Genomic DNA, 24,154 nt, shown 5'->3' on the forward strand with positions numbered 1-24,154 from the left:
TTTTCCCGACACCACACTCCGAGGGCCCTCACCTCCTCCCTGTAGGCCGTCTCGTCGTTGTTGGTAATCAAGCCTACCACTGTAGTGTCGTCCGCAAACTTGATGATTGAGTTGGGGGCGTGCATGGCCACGCAGTCGTGGGTGAACAGGGAGTACAAACATTTCGTTCTCAGCATCAACAAACTCTCTCTATCTTGTTAAGTGTGTTCAAGTGGGTTGGCTGCAACCAGTAATTGGCCACACCTGATCTTAATGAGTGCTTGTTTCCTTTGAAATTTGGTATGTTTGAATAGTCTAAAATGAACAGCTTTGTATGAGTAAAAAAACATGGCATGCTAGCTCCACCCTGGTGGCGCCGTGGACTAATTCCATGGATAGAGAACAGAAGATCATAGGTTTGAATCTCACTGAAGCTGTGCCACAATAACAAATAAATGTGTTTGCAAGATTAATGCCTAAGCAACTGATTTTTCMTGTGCCATATCTGTGCTTGGAKTTTAAAACAGTTAACCCAAACTAAGCTAGCAGTGTTAGTAAAAGTCTTATTGAAACATGTTCTCGGAACGTCAGTACAGGTGCATCAAAGCTGGGACCGAGAGACTGAAAAACTGCTCCTATCTCAAGGCCATCACTAGCTGGCCTCCACCTAGTACCCTGCGCTGAACTTAATCACTGTCACTARCTGACTACCACCCAGTTACTCAACCCTGCACCTTAAAGACCCTGCCTTATGTACATAGACATGGAAAACTGGTCACTTTAATAATGTTTACATACTGTTTTACCCATTGCATATGTATATACTGTATTCTAGTTAATGTCATCCTATTCAACAATTCCTGTACATTCACTATTCTATCCTACGTATTCTTCAGATATACTACATATTCCATCCACATACTGTCCATAATATCTATACATCCCATCATATATACAGTGGGGAGAACAAGTATTTGATACACTGCCGATTTTGCATGTGGTTTCCTACTTACAAAGCATGTAGAGGTCTGTAATTTTTTATCAGGTACACTTCAACTGTGAGAGACGGAATCTAAAACAAAAATCCAGAAAATCAATTGTATGATTTTTAAGTAATTCCTTTGCATTTTATTGCATGACATAAGTATTTGATACATCAGAAAAGCAGAACTTAATATTTGGTACAGAAACCTTTGTTTGCAATTACAGAGATCATACGTTTCCTGTAGTTCTTGACCAGGTTTGCACACACTGCAGCAGGGATTTTGGCCCACTCCTCCATAACAGACCTTCTCCAGATCCTTCAGGTTTCGGGGTGTCGCTGGGCAATACGGAATTTCAGCTCCCTCCAAAGATTTTCTATTGGATTCAGGTCTGGAGACTGGCTAGACCACTCCAGGACCTTGAGATGCTTCTTACGGAGCCACTCCTTAGTTGCCCTGGCTGTGGTTTCGGGTCGTTGTCATGCTGGAAGACCCAGCCACGACCCATCTTCAATGCTCTTACTGAGGGAAGGAGGTTGTTGGCCAAGATCTCGCGATACATGGCCCCATCCTCCTCCCCTCAATACGGTGCAGTCGTCCTGTCCCTTTGCAGAAAAGCAGCCCCAAAGAAATGATGTTTCAACCTCCATGCTTCACGTTTGGGATGGGTTTTGGGTTGTACTCATCCTTCTTCTTCCTCCAAACACAGCGAGTGGATGTTATAGACCAAAAAGTTATATTTTGTCTCATCAGACCAACATGACCTTCTCCCATTCCTCCTCTGGATCATCCAGATGGTCATTGGCAAACTTCAGACGGGCCTGGACATGCCCTGCTTGAGCAGGGGGACCTTGCGTGCGCTGCAGGATTTTAATCCATGACGGCGTAGTGTGTTACTAATGGTTCTTTGAGACTGTGGTCCCAGCTCTCTTCAGGTCATTGACCAGGTCCTGCCGTGTAGTTCTGGGCTGATCCCTCACCTTCCTCATGATCTTTGATGCCCCACGAGGTGATATCTTGCATGGAGCCCAGACCGAGGGTGATTGACGTCATCTTGAACTTCTTCCATTTTCTAATAATTGCGCCAACAGTTGTTGCCTTCTCACCAGCTGCTTGCCTATTGTCCCGTAGCCCATCCCAGCCTTGTGCAGGTCTACAATTTTATCCCTGATGTCCTTACACAGCTCTCTGGTCTTGCGCCATTGTGGAGAGGTTGGAGTCTGTTTGATTGAGCGTGTGGACAGGTGTCTTTTATACAGGTAACGAGTTCAAACAGGTGCAGTTAATCAGGTAATGAGTGGAGAACAGGAGGGCTTCTTAAAGAAAAACTAACAGGTCTGTGAGAGCCGGAATTCTTACTGGTTGGTAGGTGATCAAATACTTATGTCATGCAATAAAATGCAAATTAATACTTAAAAATCATACAATGTGATTTCTGGATTTTGGTTTTAGATTCCGTCTCTCACAGTTGAAGTGTACTATGATAAAAATTACAGACCTCTACATGCTTTGTAAGTAGGAAAACCTGCAAAATCGGCAGTGTATCAAATACTTGTTCTCCCCACTGTATATATATATATATATTATTAAATATATATATATCACCGGTCAAAAGTTTTAGAACACCTACTCATTCAAGGGTTTTCTTTATTTTTACTATTTTCTACATTGTAAAATACTATTGAAGACATCAAAACTATGAAATAACACATATGGAATCATGAAGTAACCAAAAAAGTGTTAAACATATCAAAATAGATTTCATATTTGAGATTCTTCAAATAGCCACCCTTTGCCTTGATGATAGCTTTGCACACACTTGGCATTCTCTCAACCAGTTTCATAAAGTAGTCACCTGGAATACATTTCAATTAACAGGTGTGCCTTGTAAAAAGTACATTTTTGTAATTTCTTTCCTTCTTAATGCGTTTGAGTAAATCAGTGGTGTTGTGACAAGGTAGGGGGGTATACAGACGACAGCCCTATTTGGTAAAAGACCAACTCCATATTATGGCAAGAACAGCTCAAAAAGCAAAGAGAAATGACAGCCCATCATTACTTTAAGACATGAAGGTCAGTCAATATGGAAAATGTCAAAAACTTTGAAAGTTTATTCAAGTGCAGTCGCAAAAACCATCAAGCGCTATGATGAAACTGGCTCTCATGAGGACCACCACAGGAATGGAAGACCCAGAGTTACCTCTGCTGCAGAGGATAGGGTCATTAGAGTTTCACAGAGCTCAAATAACAGACACATCTCAACATCATCTGTTCAGAGGAGACTGTATGAATCAAGCCTTCATGGTCAAATTGCTGCAAAGAACCCACTACTAAAAGACACCAATAAGAAGAGACTTGCTTGGGCCAAGAAACACGAGCATTGGACATTAGATCAGTGTAAATTTGTCCTTTGGTCTGGAGTCCAAATTGGAGATTTCTGGTTCCAACCGCCGTGTCTTTGATCTCCGCATGTGAATTTCCCACCGTAAAGTATGGAGGAGGAGGTGTTATGGTGTGGGGGTGCTTTGCTGGTGACACTGTCTGTGATTTATGTAGAATTCAAGGCTCACTTAACCAGCATGGCTACCATATCATTCTGCAGTGATACGCCATCCCATCTGGTTTGGGCTTAGTGGGGCTATCATTTGTTTTTCAACAGGACAATGACCCAACACACCTCCAGGTGGTCTATTTTACCAAGAAGGGCTATTTTACCAAGAAGGAGAGTGATGGAATGCTGCATCAGATGACCTGGCCTCCACAATCCCCCGACCTTAACCAAATTGAGATGGTGTGGGATGAGTCGGACTGCAGAGTGAAGGAAAAGCAGCCAACAAGTGCTCAGCATATGTGGGAACTCCTTCAAGACTGTTGGAAAAGCATTCCAGGTGAAGCTGGTTGAGAGAATGCCAAGAGTGTGCAAAGCTGTCATCAAGGAAAAGGGTGGCTATTTGAAGAATCTCAAATATGAAATATATTTTGATTTGTTTAACACTTTTTTGGTTACTACATGATTCCATGTGTTATTTCGTAGTTTTGATGTCTTCACTATTATTCTACAATGTAAACATTTTAAAAAATAAAGAAAAACCCTTGAATGAGTAGGTGTTCTAAAACTTTTGACCGGTAGTGTATATTTATATTTATACTCCAGACTCCAACATTGCTTGTACTAATATTAATATTTTTCTTAATTCCATTGTTTTTGTTTTTAGATTMGTTTATTTGTGTGTGTTGTTGTGTATTGTTAGATATTACTGCATTATTGGAGCTAGGAACACAAGCATTTAGCTACACCCACAATAACATCTGCTAAATATGTGTATGTGACCAATACATTTGATTTGATTTATTTAATTACCTTCAAATAACTGATAATTTCCGTTCTTAGAACGTTAATAAAACCTCCCAGGAAAACTTTCAGGGAACCATAGTAAATCGTTCTCAGAACCTCTCTGCAACCTAAAAATGTAAGTTCCCAGAACAGGCAACATTTTATTTAAATGTCTATTTTACCAGTCAGCAAACATATAGCTTTGTTCCCAGAACCAATGGGAAACCAAAAACGTACGTTCCCACAACTAAATGTTCTAGCTGGGACAGTGGCAGAATATTAACACAGAAATAACACACACACACACAGACACACAGCCCAATTAAAGCACACTCAAGCGATCAGTAGCTCAAAGCAGGAGCGGGGTTGCATCAGTCCACTAACACGGTAGAGTTCTTATTGGGATTGCAGTGTACTGCATACACCAGATGAGTGATGGATGTCAGAATTTTGATTTGGTTTGCAGGTCAAGTCAAGGTCGTTTTCTCTCAGTTGATGGTTTTTGTGTCGTGTTCTTTCAGAGTTCATGTAGTGGTTAAAGTGTACAGCCCTGTCCATTCTCTCTCATTACCTCCAGTCATGCGATCTCTCACTTTCTGTGTGCCCTCTCTCTGCTTGTTTCTCCCCAATGGATTGTGTGTGCATGCCACTATTCTCAACATTAAAATGCATCATTACGAGACATCCTCAACCTCCCTAACCTCCCCTTTCTTCCCTCTTCTTCCTTCATTCCTAACTGGCATACTTTTCCCTTCTCTGTGAAAAAGAGTGTTTAACCCTACCTGACCCTAAACAGTGACCAGACCAGACCCATCCCCTCCACCCTCCTTCCTACCCCCTCATCTATCTCACTTCCCTGAGCATCAGAAGTAGAAGACAGCAGGATGGGGGGATCACAGAGGGATGGAGGGATGAGAGCAGAGAGAGAGAAAAAGAGAGACGGTCAGATGTAAACCATCTGTTGTTGAGTATCTTTTATTATAAGATTAGAAGTGGAGCGTGTTAATTGGAGTGTGATAAGCCACATTAGATACAGTATCACAGCTCATCACTTCCCTGCCTCCTAGTTACCTCTGTGAACATATCAGACTGTCTGGATAGACATTTGATTCGACGATTTTGAATAGATTAAAATGTTACACCAGGCAACAGATACAGATACCAAAATAACATAGGACTACTGCATCTATATTTATGTAGCCAAAGTTTGGGAGGAAAGACCACACCCAAAACATTCTCAATCCCTCCCCTCTAATCATTGCCTGCATTTATACATTTTCTACCACTAACCTGTGTGTTTGCTTCCTGCGTTATACCAAATGTYGCAAGCTTTCGTAGTTCGCTACTCTTGCCTGCCCGACAGCTTTTGTGATTGCCATTTACCAACTAGCCACTTTAACCGCTAGGTCCTTGTTTTCACAGTTTCTGCTTAGTTATTCAATAATGATTAGTTTGTTTGTTACTCACCACCTCCGCCATGGAACAGCTCTCTTTTTCCGATGAAGACCTGCTCTAGGATACCCAGTTACAGCGCTCAGCCAGACCGAGCCAGCCGGTCCAACCATCCACTGGCTCCCCCACTAAACAAAACCGACTTCAAGACCCGCGCTCCCGTCACTCCAGACAGACACTGGGAGCCATGCTCCGCCGACTTCTTCTGAGCACYACTTCTGAGCACCTGGGACCTCAGGCCCAGATACCCAGCCAGACCTTCCAGACCCATCCGCCGGCCCCGTGAATCCCTGTCGTCTCAGAGCGACTCCCAGCCTCCTCCACTTGACTGTCTTGCCAACGCCGCACATCCCCGGTGTCGCCTGACAAGCACAATAAGGCCCACCACACCAGCTACCTTGGCTAACTCCTCTCGCTACTTTCGAGGGCGATCTGCGATCTACAGCGGCAACAAGTGCAAGCCACTAGCCATCACAGACTGGATGGTGGTCGGCTTCAAGGGGTTCCTCCGCGAGCAGGCAATCAATTTTTACAGGGGAGATCCCAAAGCGGTGCTGTTTTCGTTCTATACCAGGTCCCTCGGCGGAGAGGGCCCCACAAGCACATGCAGCGTCGAACAACGGACTGCCGACGATGATATCATGCCCCACAATCCCATTCGCCGTGAAGTTACCTACCAGTCTCCAGATGGCAGCGCCGCAGCGTCTGCTTCACTTGCTAGCCTAGCTGTTTCCACCAATAACTCCACAGCTCCCTCTACCGGTCCGGGATGCAGGATCCCTTCCTGACGATTCTGGAACTGCTCCCCCTGCTGGAGAGGGCCCCAGATTGCAGACAACACATCGGTGTCYGTCTTCCCCTGCTGGGTCAGAGGGTGCAGTCATCTCGTTCTCATGCCCGGAGGCCACAACTCCATCCTTCCCCACCCCCAGCACAACACGCAACACCCCCGAACCCCAGTGCAAACACCCCCCAGCGCAATGTGCAACACCCCAMCCCAATCATTAAATATACCTCTCTTCCTTCCAATCTCTCTCGGGTACGGTTCCTGACACCACCACCGCTCCAGCCTTCCTCCCTCCATCCCCTGCCTATCCCAGCTCTCTCTGTCCCTAAACTCGCTATATCCAACCTCCCCCCTCATCCCTTCTTCACAGGCACCCTCCACGCCGGTTGGGCCGGAGACCTGAACCCACCACCGCCGCCATTCCATCCACAGCCGACTTCTTCAACATGGAAGTGAACAACACAACAACAGCTTCACTATCCCAACCATCTCCCAGCTCACCTACGTCTTTGACCCAGCCTTCACCAGTCTTCAACCCAGCCCAGTCTTCCACACAGCCTCGTCGGCGTTCGACATCAGCCTCCAACCCGGCCCCACCAGTCTTTGTCCCAACCTTTGACCCTGTCTCATCAGCGGTCGACCCAGCCTTCACCAGTCTTCGTCCCAGCCATCGACCCAGCCTCATCAGCCGTAGACCTAGCCTTTAGCAGTCTTCAACCCAGCCTCGTCGATGTTCAACACCAGCCTCCTCAGCCTTCGAACCAGCCCCGTTGGCCAACAATCCAGCCCGTCATCCTTCGTGCCCACAGCCTCCGAATTAGCCTCCAACGCAAGCCCACAGGCTCGGATTAGCCTTGGATACGACCTCTAAGTTAACAACCTATTCCCTACTCCAGCAGGCCACACCGCAAAGCAACTTCCTCTGCTCCACGTACCAACCATATCCTGTCCGTTTGCGATCACACTCCTCGAGCCTTCAACCTCCCAACGTCCTCCTCACACTTCACTGAAGCCTGTCCATCCTGTTCACCCGGTTCACATCCGATGAGCGACGGCGTGTCCCTCCATTCCCCCACACAGCTCACCACCATCCCTCAGCCTTCAGCCGGCCCCTGTCTCAGCCTCCAAAGCCTTCTTTGTGATGGCTTCATACCAAATCTTACATCATCTGTTGCCCTTGCTTGCAACCTGCCAGAGAACCACACCCCTCCACCAAAAGTGCCTGCTCTTCATCGTCCTACGGACAACCACGCACCTCCACCAAAAGAAACTGGCGCTCTTCATCGTCCTACGGATAACAACACCTCGATCATTACGATCCCCCCTTCACCAAGCTACCTCAACTACCACCACATTCCCTTACAAAACAATCCTTAAAACTATTATGTTAAAGGTGTGGTCTATATCTAGTGAATATACACAAAAGAAATCAAAAGACTTGTTTCCATTGTGGACCTCTATTGGTAGGCAAGGGCCCCCTTTGACTTGTCCAGGCTTGTCCAGCTGTACCCTACCATTACTGGACTGTCTATTGGTCTTAGCTGTGCCCTCCCATGATAACAATAACTTATTTGTCTTTTTGAATGTGCAGAGGGCATGAATTGTGTGTATCATGAAACGTATGAGGTTTGAGGACTTCAGACTTTTACTCTATCAGAGCAATTCATAATCTGGTAATAGTTGAGTATTTTAGCTGAGGTGATGGTTAAGTAGTTAAATGACAGAAGTGTTGATGGAGGAATGTACAAGTGCATAAGATTACAAGTGGCCTAGTCGGTTGTTTCCACATAATTTCAACCAAACAATTCAATGTGATGACATTGAATCAACTAAAACTAACATTGACATGACGTCTGTGCCCAGTGGGGAAGTGTATGACTTATGTTCTAGTCCCGTCTGGAGTCTCTCCTCATCAGTGTGTGATTAGCTGGGTGTGGGCCTGTGCCATGTGGCTAAGTGTAGGGTGTTACCGTCCCAGCCGGGATARGCAGGCAGGCTGTACTGTAGACCCAAAGGACTGTGGAGGTCTAACTCTAACCCATCGAGTTAAGAGCAGAGCACATCTGTTTCAGAAGACGCTATTCCACACTGCAAGTGTGACTCTCACCAAGAGGAAATATAGATGTGCGATCTTAAATTTGACCCTGCTTCTCACAGCAGGAAAATAATTTTGCAGCAGCAGGAAAATAATTTTTCAGCAACAGTAAATGTGAATTATTATGTGGACGATTTGCATCTCCTGCCACGCAGGAAAATTCCCTGTGACAACAGGCCTGGGCACATATATCTGTTGAATAGATTTGCACCGAAGCATCAGCTTAGCCAAAACCTCTAATTCTTCATAAATGAGGGGTTTATCATAGTTTCCCTTCTCAATGACTCCTCATATTTTCTAYTGGAAAAGCACATTTTCTGCCTGGAGCCGTGGAGTCAGAAGAGCGTGTGTGCGGGCATGTGTGTGTGGAGACAGAGCAGTGGGAGCTACCAGCTGCCAGCTGCTAACAATGGAAAGAAAAGGACAGTAGGGGTCTGCTTCCACTGCCCGCAGAAGAAAGTGGGTTGGAGCTATGTGACGAAAGAGAAAATGAGAGAAAGAGAKRAATAAATCACGATAGAGGGCGAGTGTGTGTGTGTGTGAGGATGAGAGGGAGTCAGAAAGTGACAGGTGAGGCCGAGTGACAAACACCTGAAGAGACCAAATGAAAGTTGGGGGCTGAAAGTCAACGAGAGAGAGAGGTGGAGGAGTAGAGGTCAAAGAGGACGTCAAGGAAAGACACCTATGGGAGAGGTGTTGGATGGCGGGCAGCTGTGCCAGACAGAAGGTGCCGTTATCCTAGCAGGTGGTGGAAGGGCTAATGGTGTCATGCCAGGCATCTGTGTGAGAGTGAGTGAGTGAGTGAGAGAGAGAGAATGCGACCCTGGCACTTTGAACAGCAGCCCTTCATACACACACACACACACTCGACAGACACAACACTCCAGTATCACTAGCCAGTGGGTTATTGCCTTGTGTATGTCAGCCTATTTTTTTTGCCTGCGATGCAGATTACTCCTCATTTAAGTAGATTTGATCACAGAGCTCTGGCTGACGGGCACACTCAGTTCTACACTTAGAATAAAGGGTGACTCCATGAACCTTGGAGATGTTCAATGCTTTGAGCGCGTTCCACATCTAAGGCGAGATGACGCGACAACTAATGGTCGCGTGCCACGCCATCGACTGTGTGATCGACTAACAAATTGCTATAGCATATGATGTGGCTAGCTGATACTTAAAATAACCATACAGGCGTTCTAAGATCTGTCAGGCGTCAGCAACGTCTAAGCTCTGGAACACGGCCCTTATTAAAGAAGGTTCAAAATGAAACCCCTCGCATTACATAAAGGTTCCGTTTTGAACCTTTACACAGGGGTTTCCCTGAAGACCCTTTTCAGAGTTCTTCGAGGAACCTTTTTGAACTGGAAAGATGACCCCGTGTGACTTTTACATTCATGATATGTAGATATTGATTCAGGAAGGTTATAATTTAGAAATGCCTTACAGGCTTAGTTCAGCTGTCTTACCCCTATCAGAGCCCCCAATATCAGCTTGTTTTATTCCTTTGTTTGTAAACAATGTAGGCCTAGTTGTAAACAAACACAGTACAGCCTCAAAAGATGGTTCAAAGTATAATGCTGATATCATGGATGGTCAGCAATTGCATCCGTAGTTCTGTCTGTGAATTTGAGAGGGGTTACATTTCCAGCCCCGTCCCTCAGTTTTCTTTTACCGAAACAGTGATGGGGTAACCACTGTGATATTATTTAAACCGCAGATTGCCCCTTTAAGAAACTCCGTTTCAAATTGGGTTGGCTGGGATTGAATGTCCCTAAGAAGTTGTTTTCATGGTTGTCTGAACAAAACAGTAGGCTTTTCATCTAATGACGAAATTGTTATACAGTTCTAGGATTATATCACCTGAAAGCAGAAAGAATCCTATCATATYGTAATCTGTTATGATTTATGAGCAGTTCATTGAGGTTTAATACATGAATTTAAGTGTCTTGGGACCATCAGTAAACATTAGGATTGTCCACATAACGTGATATTTTCCCCCCTAAATTAGACCCAGCATGGCGTTTATTTTGTCGCCAATTCTTCCCATTTATAGACAACATATTTGATTAATTCTCAGACAAATGTCCTGCTTTCAGGGTCACCTCTGCTGATGTCATAAGTGCCAAGGACATATGCTCCATTATGCCGCCTGATTGGCTCGTGGTCTCAGCATGCAAATCACGTCGGGCAGCAGCCAGTGTTACAGCTTTCTTAATACACCAAACACATTACTTACTGTGAAAAGAGGATGGCGGGAGAGAGAGGAGGGATGCAGGCGGGAGACAAAGAGAGGAAAGGAGGAGAGAGAAAGATGGAGAGAGGGACGGGAGAAGGTTAGAAGGAGAAGGGGGAAGAACGGAGAGACAGGAGAGGGAGAGAGGGGAAAGAGGTAGAGGAGAAGGAGAGAGTTAGAAGGAGAAGAGCGAGGGGGAAAGGGATGGACAGCGAGCAATGAAGGGGGAGAGAGATGGAAAAATATGACATTTTGGAGAGGGACAGTGAAAGAAAGAAGGAGTGGAGGAGGGGAAAACAGATGAAAAAAGAGGAGGGAGTGGATAGATGGTAAATAGTGCATGAGAAAGAGAGACAGAGAAACACAGAAATAGAGACAGAGTGAGAAACATAGTTTGAGAGAGAGAGAGAGACTGAGGCATCGGAGTGTGGTGTGTCAGAACAGCTCTCCATCCATCACAACACTTATCAGCGGTGCGGTTAGCGCCATTATCCGAGGAGGGCAACGGCCCCTTAAGAAGCATTTAAACGCCATTAAAGACCACTATATTAAACAGACAGACACACACACGCTGAGAGACACCATTCATCAACTGATGTCTGCAGGCTAACATCCCTCTGTTGTCTCGCTCTCTCTCTATTTATCTCTCTCCGTCTCTCACCACAACATCCTCTTCCACTGTCTGACTATGGCCTTGGGAATGTGGTCCATTGTTTGGGTAATGGGGAATATACAGCTGGAGGTAGTTGAGACTCATTGATATGTATGATTTGACAGAACTATGAGGGCGTTGAAGCATCAAGGGTCATTATGGTAGGCTGTTGTGATGGAGTGTTTTGTAACAGAATAGGTTACTTTTGGGCCCAACCAAGGCCCAGAGTAAATTTGTTTGTTGTGTTTGTTGTGTATGTGATAGGGAGTGCCCTGAGTAACAAGGAAAGAGAGAGAGAGAGAGAGAGAGGAGAATGAGAAGAGACGAGAGAGAGAGAGACGATGAGACGAGAGAGGACGAGAGAGAAGAGAGAGAGAGAGAGAAGAGGAGAGAGAGAGAGAGGAGAGAGAGAGAGAGAGAGAGAAGAGAAGAGAGAGAGAGAGAGAGAAAGAGAGAGAGAGAGAGAGAGAGAGAGAGGAGAGAGAGAGAGAGAGAGAGAGAGAGAGAGAGAGAGCCGAGAGAGAGAGAGAAGAGAGAGAGAGAGAGAGAGAGAGCGAGAGAGGAAGAGAGAGGAGATGAAGAGAGAGAGGAGAGAGAGAGAGAGAGAGAGAGATAGAGGAAGGAAGGGTCTAGAACAATCTGCTGTTGAGGGGACTGGGGCATCAATGAAAGGCCAAGCTAGCCAGGCCTAAAGCAACCACATGCATCCCATCCAACTCTCCCTCCTCTCTTCCCTCGATCTCCTCGCTGACTCACTCAGTCCATCTCGCTCCCGCCTTCCCTCAGCCAAGGAGCGTACTGTTAATCTGATCATTCACTTGTCAAACTAGACAAATGCAATTAGGAGGACGGGATACATTGGCGCCGAGGCCTCGACAGTTCACTCCTCCYCCCTCTCTCCATTTATCTCTCTCTCCCTCTGTCTCTCCATTTCCTGCCTCACCACAAATTAATACACAAGCTATTCGTGTCCAGAACCATACAGAGCTATTACAGTGTGTGTGCAAATGTGTATGACAGTTTGCTACAGCTGGAAAGCAATCCTGCAGCAACAAGAAATTTGAATTATTATATGGATTATAATTCATGGACATTTTTGTAGGGTTTGAAAAAAATGTTGTAAGGCAAAACCTAGTCTGAAATGTTTAACTGGAAATCACAACGTTCAGAAGCCTTTTTAAACCTCAAATACACTATACATTTTAAATGTCCTGCGTTGCAGGAAAGTTCCCCTGCAACAGGGTGATCCAATGATGATCCTACATCTGTACGTGTGTGTGTGGTGAGATGGAGAGGTGTCAGATTACCCTCATTAGTGGTGTTCTGTATAGGACAGAGTCGGGAGAAGGGCCTAACAACAGATACAGCTAGTCTGTTTCTTATCCAGAGAATGACCTGAGAATGACCCAGGAGGATAGCATGCCTTGTGCTGTCCTATTTTCACTCGAGGTTACACACACAAACGCAGACACGCACACACCCCTCTGGATATAGCTCTGGTGGTGGTAATGTCACACGGTATCATGATGTCAGAGTGGTGAGTGATCAGATTGGGATCATCAGGTTATCACATCAGGATCACTGTGTATAAGGCTCCTGTGGGGGACAGTAATCCAGGATCATTAGGATGAATAGCAGTGGTGCAGTACACTGAGCCCCCTGTGTCAGAAACTGATTCAAGATCAGTTGTTTGTAGCCAGGCCACAGTAAGCCCTCTGAGGGAGAAACTGATTCAGGATCAGCCTGCAATGAGCAGAGGTGGTACAGGGTAGGCCCAGTAAGCTTCCAGTAGGAGTAATTGGTAGTGGGAGGAGGATCAACATCAACTCTTAAACACAAAGGCACTGAATCCCACATCAATACCAAGGCTTATCTTGTGAGGGGAGAGAGAAGAGGAGAGGAGAGAGAAGGGAATGGAGGAGAGAACGAGAGAATCAACAGGATTATGGAGAAAGATAGAAGCGTAAACTACTGAGAACACTGTGTGTGTGTGTGTGTGTGTGTGTGTGTGTGTGTGTGTGTGCTGTGTGGTTGTGTGTTGTGTGTGTGTGTGTGTGTGTGTGTGTTGTGTGTTGTGGTTGTTGTGTGTGTGTGTGGCCTGTGTCCGTCCGTCCGTCCGTCCGTCCGTCCGTCCGTGGGTGCATGTTTTTGTGGACTATGCAAAGTGGCTGGTATTGAGTATATGGTTTCCAGTAGTCAGGTATGAAGGGTGAATATTTCAAACAGAGAAAGGGAGTTAGAGTTACACTACCATTCCAAGGTTTGGGGTCACTTAGAAATGTCCTTGTTTTTGAAAGAAAAGCAAAAAAAAATGTCCGTTAAAATAACATCAAAATTGTCCAGAAATACAGTGTAGACATTGTTTCAGAAGAAAGTCTTATTTTCTGGCCATTTTGAGCCTGTAATCGAACCCACAAATGCTGATGCTCCTTATACACCAGCATCCCGAAGTCGCCTCTTCACTCTTGACATTGAGACTGGTGTTTTGCGGGTACTATTTAATGAAGCTGCCAGTTGTGAGGCGTCTGTTTCTCAAACTAGACACTCTAATGTGCTTGTCCTCTTGCTCAGTTGTGCACCGGGGCCTCCCACTCATCTTTCTATTCTGGTTAGAGCCAGTTTGCGCTGTTCTGTGAAGGGAGTAGTACACAGCATTGTACGAGATCTTCAGTTTCAGCCTTAATTTCTCGGAACAAGAATAGACTGATGAGTTTCAGAAGAAAGTTCTTTGTTACTGGACATTTTGAGCCTGTAATCGAACCCACAAATGCTGATGCTCCAGTTACTCAACTAGTCTAAAGAAGGCCAGTTTTATTGCTTCTTTACTCAGGACAACAGTTTTCAGCTGTGCTAACATAATTGCAAAAGGATTTTCTAATGATAAATTAACCTTTTAAAATGATAAACTTGGATTAGCTAACACAACGTGCCACTGGAACACAGGAGTGATGGTTGCTGATAATGAGCCTCTGTACGCCTATGTAGATATACCATTCAAAATCATCAATTTCCAGCTCCAATAGTCATTTACAACATTAACAATGTCTACACTGTATTTCTGATCAATTTGATGTTATTGTAATGGGCAAAAAAGTGTGCTTTTCTTTCAAAAACAAGGACATTTCTAAGTGACACCAAACTTTTGAACGGTACTGCACACTGAACATAGAAACGCAACATGTAAAGTGTTGGTCCCATGTTTCATGAGCTGAAATAAAAATATCCCAGACATTTTCCAAACGCATAAAAGCTTATTTCTCTCAAATGTTGCAGACAAATTTGGTTATTTTCATGTTATTGAGCATTCCTCCTTTGCCAAGATAATCCATCCACCTGTCAGGTGTGGCATACCAAAAAGCTGATTAAACAGCATGATTGTTACACAGGTGCACCTTGTGCTGGGGACAATAAAAGGCCACTCTAAAATGTGCAGTTTTGTCACATAACACAATGCCACTGATGTCTCAAGTTTTGAGGGAATGTGGAATTGGCATGCTGACTGCAGGAATGTCCACCAGAGCTGAATGTTCATTTCTCTACCATAAGCCACCTCCAATGTTGTTTTAGAAATGTTGGCAGTACATCAAACCGGCCTCAAAACYGTAGACCATATGTAACCACACCAGAACCTCCACATCCGGCTTCTTCACCTGCGGGATGGTCTGAGACGAGCCACCCTGACAGCTGATGAAACTGTGGGTTTGCAGAACCAAAGAATTTCTGCACAAACTGTCATAAACTGTCTCATGGAAGCTCATCTGCGTGCTCATCGTCCTCACCACAGGTCTTGAACTGACTGCAGTTCGGCATTGTAAGCACCTTCAGTTGGAAAATGCTCCCCTTCGATGGCCATTGGAACACTGTAGAAATGGGCCATTCACGGATTAATCCTGGTTTCAACCCCTCTTTCCTTTCAACAGGTAARTTGACTGAGAACACATTCTCATTTACAGCAATGACCTGGGGAATAGTTACTGGGGAGAGGAGGGGGAATGAGTGAGCCAGTTGGAAGCTGGGGATGATTAGGTGCCAGATTGGGAATTTAGCCAGGACACCAGGGTTAACACCCCTACTCTTACGATAAGTGCCATGGGATCTTTAGTGAACACAGAGAGTCAGGACACCCGTTCAGCGTCCCATCCGAAAGACGACACCCTACACAGGGCAATGTCCCCAATCACTGCCCTGGAGCATTGGGATATTTTATTTTAGACCAGAGGAAAGGGTGCCTCCTACTGGCCCTCCAACACCACTTCCAGCAGCATCTGATCTTCCATCCAAGGACCGACCAGGACCAACCGTGCTTAGCTTCAGAGGCAAGCCCGCAGTGGGATGCAAGGTGTGTGTGTGTATATATTTAACCTTTACTTTGACAGGGAGTCATGTTGAGACCAAGGTCTCTTTTGTAAATGAGCCCTGTAATTACAAAGATACACATCAACTACAAAATGCAAAACAGGAATACAGAACAGGATCATAGAAGAACACATTCTTCATCAAAAAGGTCTTCAATCTGCAGTGTACTGTCCTCCTTGAGGTGTTTCTAACCAAAATTAGACAGMCAGCTAAACGACATGGGTCAGAAAATAGCCTCCTACCTCCAGTGGTTTATTGAAGTCATACAGGAAGTCAATGAATACGGAGTGAAACCGAAAAGATAGATACAGCTCTCTATACATAACAGGAATTGCTTGCGCCAAGTACTGTTAGATTGAAAAGCTTAGCTGACAGCTGTATTTTATACAGAAATACAGCATATAAGTTCAAGTGCACTGTTCCAAGCACCTAACATGCTAAATACAACACTCTGCTGATGTGAAATAATGGGCTATAACAATGGTAGCTAGCATATGTACACTGGACGGCAAACAGCTAACATATCTAGCAATGTAAAGGTACATAATCACAATGTTCTAAGCATTAGAAATGCAAAATACTTCCTAATATAATTAGATGAATAGCTAATTAAACATTTTAATATTCACAAGCCATGCTTACGCAGGCATAAAAGAATGGCAGATAATCATGAGTCCATTGCTGGCCTGACAAATGTGCTTAATCAAATGAAACACTTCCTGCTTCCTGTTTTACAGCGCCACAGAACAAAGTACCATAGAAGAAATACGATTAAGTAGGTGCCATACATGATATGGGCAGCAGATGGCGCTAAATCACAAAGTGCGTACAAAACCTGAATGAGAGGCAGAACAAGTCGTCTGAATTGGCCTAGACGTACCAAAATGTAGAAGTGTGTGAGCAGGTAGACGTGCGGGTTATTATATGCATGTGAAAGAATATTCCTAATAGTACATTATACCTGGGTTATTGTGTTAGCATATGCCCAGTATAGAGCAGCGTATAGCTTTACAGCACCTACAGCCACTGCTCTCCTATCCCTCTGGTCACCACAACCTGGTGCTCTGTCACTGGGGATGATTATCCCGTTATTATATGCATGTGAAAGAATATTCCTAATAGTACATTATACCTGGGTTATTGTGTTAGCATATGCCCAGTATAGAGCAGCGTATAGCTTTACAGCACCTACAGCCACTGCTCTCCTATCCCTCTGGTCACCACAACCTGGTGCTCTGTCACTGGGGATGATTAACCCCCCCCCCCCCCCCCCCCCCCCCCCCCCCCATGGTGCTGATGAGGGAGAGGTGGAGGGGGAAAGGTTGAGAGGGGGATGAAGGGGAGTTGGAGGGCTAGATTGTGGTCCCTCTGGGGTCCCTTAGAAACAAAATGGAAGAGCAAGGTCATACACACACATGTTCGTGCCCGGGCACACACACACACACGCACACACTGTGTCATGTTAATGATGGTCATTAGTCACCAAGGCTGAAGGGCACTGGCTGGGGACTGGCTGCCCTATGGAACWGTAGGAGATTACTAAACACTCGCCCTGTTCTGGAAAGAAATGTCTAGGATTTCTGACATGCCCATGTGTAAATCTTATCTGAAGGGATACCATGTATTATCTGACTGCTATTTACTCTGTTGTATAAAAAATATACATGTCTTTGAGCCAAAGCATGGCTGTTCTGTCTTTTTCTATTTTAGCCAGTGTGTCTTCCAAGCCAGCTAAGACAACAGTATWGCCCCAGCAACAGTCTGCTCGTGTCACAGGCTGTCAGTCTGTAAGTACTGTTTACTCTAGGACAGGGGTCTCCAACAGGTCTCGCAGCCCACCTATGAGGAGCTCACCAAACAATTCTGAAAGTGCATGGAATTTTCACATGTTCCACCACAAACTGTCATAAACAAATCTCACGAGTATCAGACACAGCCAGGCTCGCAGCTACTATCTAATCAACGCAACATTGACGTTATCCCACCCCTGTTCAGCCACTATTGGCTTAAAAAGCCAAACCTAACACAATATCTGCCAATTAATTTCCAACCATATTTCCCCTGTATGTCTGTGTGGTGCGCGCCTTTGTCTATCACTCTGTGTAAAGCCAGTTGATGTGATAACCGTCTTGTGGGTTGACAGAACTACTATCCCCAAAACCTTAAATGTTACCTGCAAAGTAGGCTTACCTGGCAGAAGTATATCATGAGTAAGTATATCATTTGTATCTATTATTTGTTATTTGCTAACTTTGCCATGAAATGAGCAGCAGCAGTACAGAACCATCACTAGACCGGCACAGTAGATGCACATTTCTCACTTGCTAGATGTGCAATTAAAGGGGAATTACAATCAAGAATCAAAAGTCTTCTGATGTGATTTAAGCGTGGACATGGACTCAGAACATCACATTTCTGTTGTTTCTCTATGAACAATTGGAATTTTAAGAAAAGTAAAACTGAGAACAGAATTTGTGAAAATATAAAACAGAATTTGCAGGGGAAAATCACAGATTTTATAGGGGCCTCCTTAGAGTTGTTTATGAACCATTATTTTACGAGGTATATTTGCAGAAAATTCTCTTGTACACTAAGGACCCGGAGAGGAGTTGACAACATAATGCACTACTTTCTCTTGTACACTAAGGACCTGGGGAAGAGTTACAGGGGAGAGGAGACGAGATGAATGTGCCTATTTGAAAGCTATATATCTTTTTTTTTCATTTTAAAAAGTAGCTCTCATGCTAGAAAAGGAGACCCCTGCCCAAGGATAAACACACAGACAGTGTCAGTCTCTCTGAGATTTTAGTGTATGTGTGTGTGCGTGCGTGCGTGCATGCGTCCCTGCCTGTGTGTGTGTGACAGCAGAGCGGCACTCCCGGCTAATCCTAACAGACACAGAGTTCTGGAGAAGTCCGTCTGACTGGCATTGGGTCAGGTGGCAGGGGAGCGATCTGTCATCCAGTCAGAAACACAGCGGCCAAGCACTTTGCTCTGCTCAGAAAGGCCTGGAATATCAGGCTTTTTGTGTTTTTTTACCCTGAGCGTTCAGGTAGCTGCTGGGGATGTTGGTATTGTAGGTCTTCTCACGGTGTCTGTGTCTCACCCTCAGTCGCCCACCTGTCCCACTGTGTAGGCATTTGGTTGAATTCAAAACAAAAGCCTTTAGCGATGCTTACTGCTAGCTTAGAATCCGCTACACATCAGTTGCWTTATACAGCAACGTTTGCATTGCCTTAAAAAGCTCAACTTTAGTCCCCCAGCTAGCCCTGAAATGTCACCATAACAAAGCCCATTATCAGTAAAGACTTCCAGTAAACACTCTGTTCGCCTCTAGTCATTATTTCTCTCTGTTGTGTTTACTGGCAGTGTTGGCTTTAATGAGGATACTTTGTTTTTGTAATGTTTCCCAATCATTCCCCAGCGAAACAGTAGAAAGCACATATTCCCCAAAATATAACGCTCCCCCCCTTTAATGTCTAGTAATAATGAGTAGAACTATAGGAGAATAGTGACACATCATCAGACAAGGCCATGCTTAGATAACGCTGAGCAATGATTACCATTATATTCTATAATTTATTCAACACTGTCGTATCATCTTCAGGCAGTGTGTCTGCGTGTGTACTGGATGTGTGTGGTGAATGTATGCTGTGTGTGTGTGTGTGTGTTTGTGTATGACCCCATAGGGACCACAATCTAACGGGGGGTGAGTGAGTGAGTGAGTGAGTGAGTGAGTGAGTGAGTGAGTGAGTGAGTGAGTGAGTGAGTGAGTGAGTGAGTGGGTGAGTGGGTGAGTGAGTGAGTGAGTGAGTGAGTGAGGGAGTGAGTGAGAGAGAGAACAAAACATTACTATAGGTGAGGCAATGTTTTTCCACTCCTCAATTGTCCGGTGTTGGTCTTCCTGTGCCCACTGGAGCTGCTTCGTCTTGTTTTTAGCTGATAGGAGTGGAACCCGGTGTGGTTGTCTGCCGCAATTGCCTGTCTGTGACGGCTCTTAAATACAAGTAAAACTAAATGCATGCTCTTCAACCGATCGCTGCCCGTACCTGCCCGCCCGTCCATCACTACTCTGGACGGTTCTGACTTAGAATATGTGGACAACTACAAATACCTAGGTGCCTGGTTAGACTGTAAACTGTGTAAAAATGTAATCTAGAATTGGCTTCCTATTTCGCAACAAAGCATCCTTCACTCATGCTGCCAAACATACCCTCGTAAAACTGACCATCCTACCGATCCTTCGACTTCGCGATGTCATTTACAAAATAGCCTGCAACACTCTACTCAACAAATTGGATGCAGTCTATCACAGTGCCATCCGTTTTGTCACCAAAGCCCCATATACTACCCACCCCTGCGACCTGTACGCTCTCGTTGGCTGGCCCTCGCTTCATACTCGTCGCCATACCCACTGGCTCCAGGTCATCTACAAGACCCTGCTAGGTAAACCCCACCTTATCTCAGTTCGCTGATCACCATAGCAGCACCCACCCGTAGCACGCGCTCCAGCAGGTATATCTCACTGGTCACCCCCAAAGCCAATTCCTCCTTTGGCCGCCTCTCCTTCCAGTTCTCTGCTGCCAATGACTGGAAATAACTACAACAATCACTGAAACTGGAGACTTATATCTCCCTCACTAGCTAAGCATAAGCTGTCAGAGCAGCTCACAGATCACTGCACCTGTACATAGCCCATCTGTAAATAGCCCATCCAACTACCTCATCCCCTACTGTATTTATTTATTTATCTGCCCTTTGCACCCCAGTATTTCTACTTTGCACATTCATCTACTGCACATCTACCATTCCAGTGTTTAATTTCTATATTTTATTTACTTCGCCACCATGGCCTATTATTGCCTTAACTCCCTTATCTCACCTCATTTGCACACATTGTATATAGACTTGTTTTTCTACTGTATTATTGACTGTATGTTTGTTTACTCCATGTGTAACTCTGTGTTGTTGTAATGTTGAACTGCTTTGCTTTATCTTGGCCAGGTCGCAGTTGTAATTGAGAACTTGTTCCAACTTGCATACCTGGTTAAATAAAGGTTAAATACATTTTTAAAAGAGGCAGAAGAGCCTCGTGAGGATGAGGCCTGGGATTCAAATTAAAATGTTGAACAAAACGCACATCACAACAAAAGACAACAACACAACATAGGTAGCAACACAAACATGACAGCAAAACAAAATGGTAGCAACACAAACAAGCAAAACACTGTTAGGCACAAGACAACAATACATATATACAGTTGAAGTCGGAAGTTTACATACACTTATGTTGGAGTCATTAAAACTCGTTTTTCAACCACTCCACAAATTTCTTGTTAACAAACTATAGTTTTGGCAAGTCGGTGGGACATATGCTTTGTGCGATAACACAAGTAATTTTCCAACAATTGTTTACAGACAGATTATTTCACTTATAATTCACTGTATCACAATTCCAGAGGGTCAGAAGTTTACATCACTAAGTTGACTGTGCCTTTAAACAGCTTGAAAATTCCAGAAAATTATGTCATGGCTTTAGAAGCTTCTGATAGGCTACTATAACATCATTTGAATCAATTGAGATGTACCTGCGGATGTATTTCGAGGCCTACCTTCAAATCTCAATGCCTCTTTTGCTTACATCATGGGAAAATCAAAAGAAATGAGCCAACACCTCAGAAAGAAAATAGTAGACTCCACAAGTCTGTTCATCCTTGGGAGCAATTCCAAACGCCTAAGGTACCACATTCATCTGTACAAAAAATAGTATGCAAGTATAAACACCATGGGACCACACAGCCGTCATACTGCTCAGGAAGGAGACGTGTTCTGTCTCCAAAGGATGAACTACCTTGCTGCGAAAAGTGCAAATCAATCCCAGAACAACACGCAAAGGACCATGTGAAGATGCTGGAGGAAACAGGTACAAAAGTATCTATATCCACATAAAGTGAGTCCTATATCGACATAACCTGAAAGGCGCTCAGAAAGCAAGAAGCCACATCTCCAAAACCGCCCCAAAAAAACAGACTACGGTTTGCAACTGCACATGTGGACAAAAATTGTAATTTTTGGAGAAATGTCCTATGGTCTGATGAAACAAAAATAGAACTGTTTGGCCATAATGACCATTGTTATTGTTGGAGGAAAAAGGGTGAGGCTTGCAAGCCAAAGAACACCTCCAAACCGTGAAGCACAGGGTGGCAGCATCATGTTTGTGGTGCTTTGCTGCAGAGGACTGGTGCACTTCATAGGCATCATGAGAGGAAAATTATGTGGATATATTGAAGCAACATCTCAAGACATCAGTCAGGAAGTTAAAGCTTGGTCACAAATGGGTCTTCCAAATGGACAATGACCCCAAGCACACTTCCAAAGTTGTGGCAAAATGGCTTAAGGACAACAAAGTCAAGGTATTGGAGTGGCCATCACAAAGCCCTGACCTCAATCCTATAGAACATTTGTGGGCAGAACTGAAAAAATGTGTGCGAACAAGGAGGCTTACAAACCTGACTCAGTTACACCAGCTCTGTCAGGAGGAATGAGCCAAAATTCACCAACTTATTGTGGGAAGCTTATGGAAGGCTACCCGAAACGTTTGACCCAAGTTAAACAATTTAAAGGCAATGCTACCAAATACTAATTGAGTGCATGTACACTTCTGACCCACTGAGAATGTGATGAAAGAAATAAAAGCTGAAATAAATCATTCTCTCTACTATTATTCTGACATTTCACATTCTTAAAATAAAGTGGTGATCCTAACTGACAGGGGATTTTTACTCGGAGTAAATGTCAAGAATTGTGAAAAATGTAGTTTAAATGTATTTGGCTAAGGTGTATGTAAACTTCCGACTTCAACTGCATATATAATAGAGAGAGGGAGAGAGTAAGACAGCGAGAGAGACACACAGAGAGAGACAATACTGTTGAGCAAAGGGAGTTCTCTAACCCATACTTGGGGGTTTCATAGAGGCTCAGTGATTCCTCTCCTCAGCTGCTCCCCATCTGGGGTGTATGGCGGGCCGGAGGAGATAAGAACGCCTTCAAAGAAAACGACACAGTCAGACAAATGGACACGCATTAAAGACGATGCAATGAAAATGTATTCTTGAACAGTGCAGTCGCAGCCTGTTATTGTGTAGGGTGCTTTTGGTCAGAGCCATGGTACTGACAGATTGGAGAGTCCCATTCCAGCAGGACTGGGTTTGTCTGCTGTTGATGTTGCTCTCTGCTTTTGTTTGTGTGTGTCTCTGCAGGCCTGCATGTGCCTGTGTCTGTTGGTGCCAGTTTATGCTGTATGCCTCTGACTGTGTTTTCTCTGCTGTCTCTGTATCCCACTCATTGTGTTTTATGTGTTTGGCAAGAGTATCTTCCACAGCACATCCTATCCTTATCCTGAGAATACATTTAAACACTTCCTCTCCGGGTTCATCTCTGTGGCATCTTTCATACGCAGTACAAAGCCATGAGACACAGAGAGAGAAATGGTGTAAAGTTTCTGAGAAGTCGGTGCAGAGCCCCAGTCCTCACAGCTAAACTACACTAAACGGCAGGGAGCTGTATCATAGGCAACACCGCTCTTTGAGACTGACCTATGTCCTACTGTTGTTTGTCGCAAGGGGGATTCTGAAAAAAAACACATAAAAGGGAAATTATACCCTTTCATTTTTGCATTTACTTTGCTTCCAAACCCCCTGTGAAGAGACTGTGTCATGTAAAGAGGGTGAGAGAGAAAACAGAAGAAGAACGAGGAAAACATCGATCAACAGCTCAGCTAAGAACCACTAAAGCTATGCACAACAAAGTAAAGCAATACCACTGCCTGAAAGTGAAGTCTGAAGAGAACATAGACTGCCTATCTAAATCCTCCTACTAGGACGGCTAGTAGCCTAGTTCACTGGTTCTCAATCCTGGTCCTGGGGACACAAAGGGGGCACATTTTAGTTTTACCCTAGCACTACACTGCTGATTCAAATGATCAACTCATCAAAAGGCTTTGATGATTTGAATCAGGTGTGTAGTGCTAGGGCAAAACTAAAATGTGCCCCCTTTGTGTCCCCATGACCAAGGTTGAGAACCACTGGCCTAATTGTTTAGAGCATTGGGCCAGTAACCAAAATGTTTCTGGTTTGAATCCCCAAGATGACTAGGTCAAAAATCTATCAATGTGCCCTTGAGCAAGGCACCTATTCCTAGTTGCTCTGGATAATTGTTAGTTGCTAAACTGTAAATGTAATCCCACCAGATTGGACTTCCTGTTTTACACTTCCTGTTTCC

At 44.6% G+C, this 24,154-nt stretch overlaps 1 protein-coding gene across 1 annotated transcript in view; it reads left to right on the top strand.

Annotated features, from left to right (window-relative positions):
• The window catches only part of LOC111956582 (glypican-1), a 123,225-nt gene that overhangs the window by 74,227 nt on the left and 24,844 nt on the right, over nt 1-24,154 (top strand). The window lies entirely within an intron of this gene.

Source organism: Salvelinus sp. IW2-2015, linkage group LG32 (assembly GCF_002910315.2).
Source record: "Salvelinus sp. IW2-2015 linkage group LG32, ASM291031v2, whole genome shotgun sequence".
Lineage (NCBI taxonomy): Eukaryota > Metazoa > Chordata > Actinopteri > Salmoniformes > Salmonidae > Salvelinus > Salvelinus sp. IW2-2015.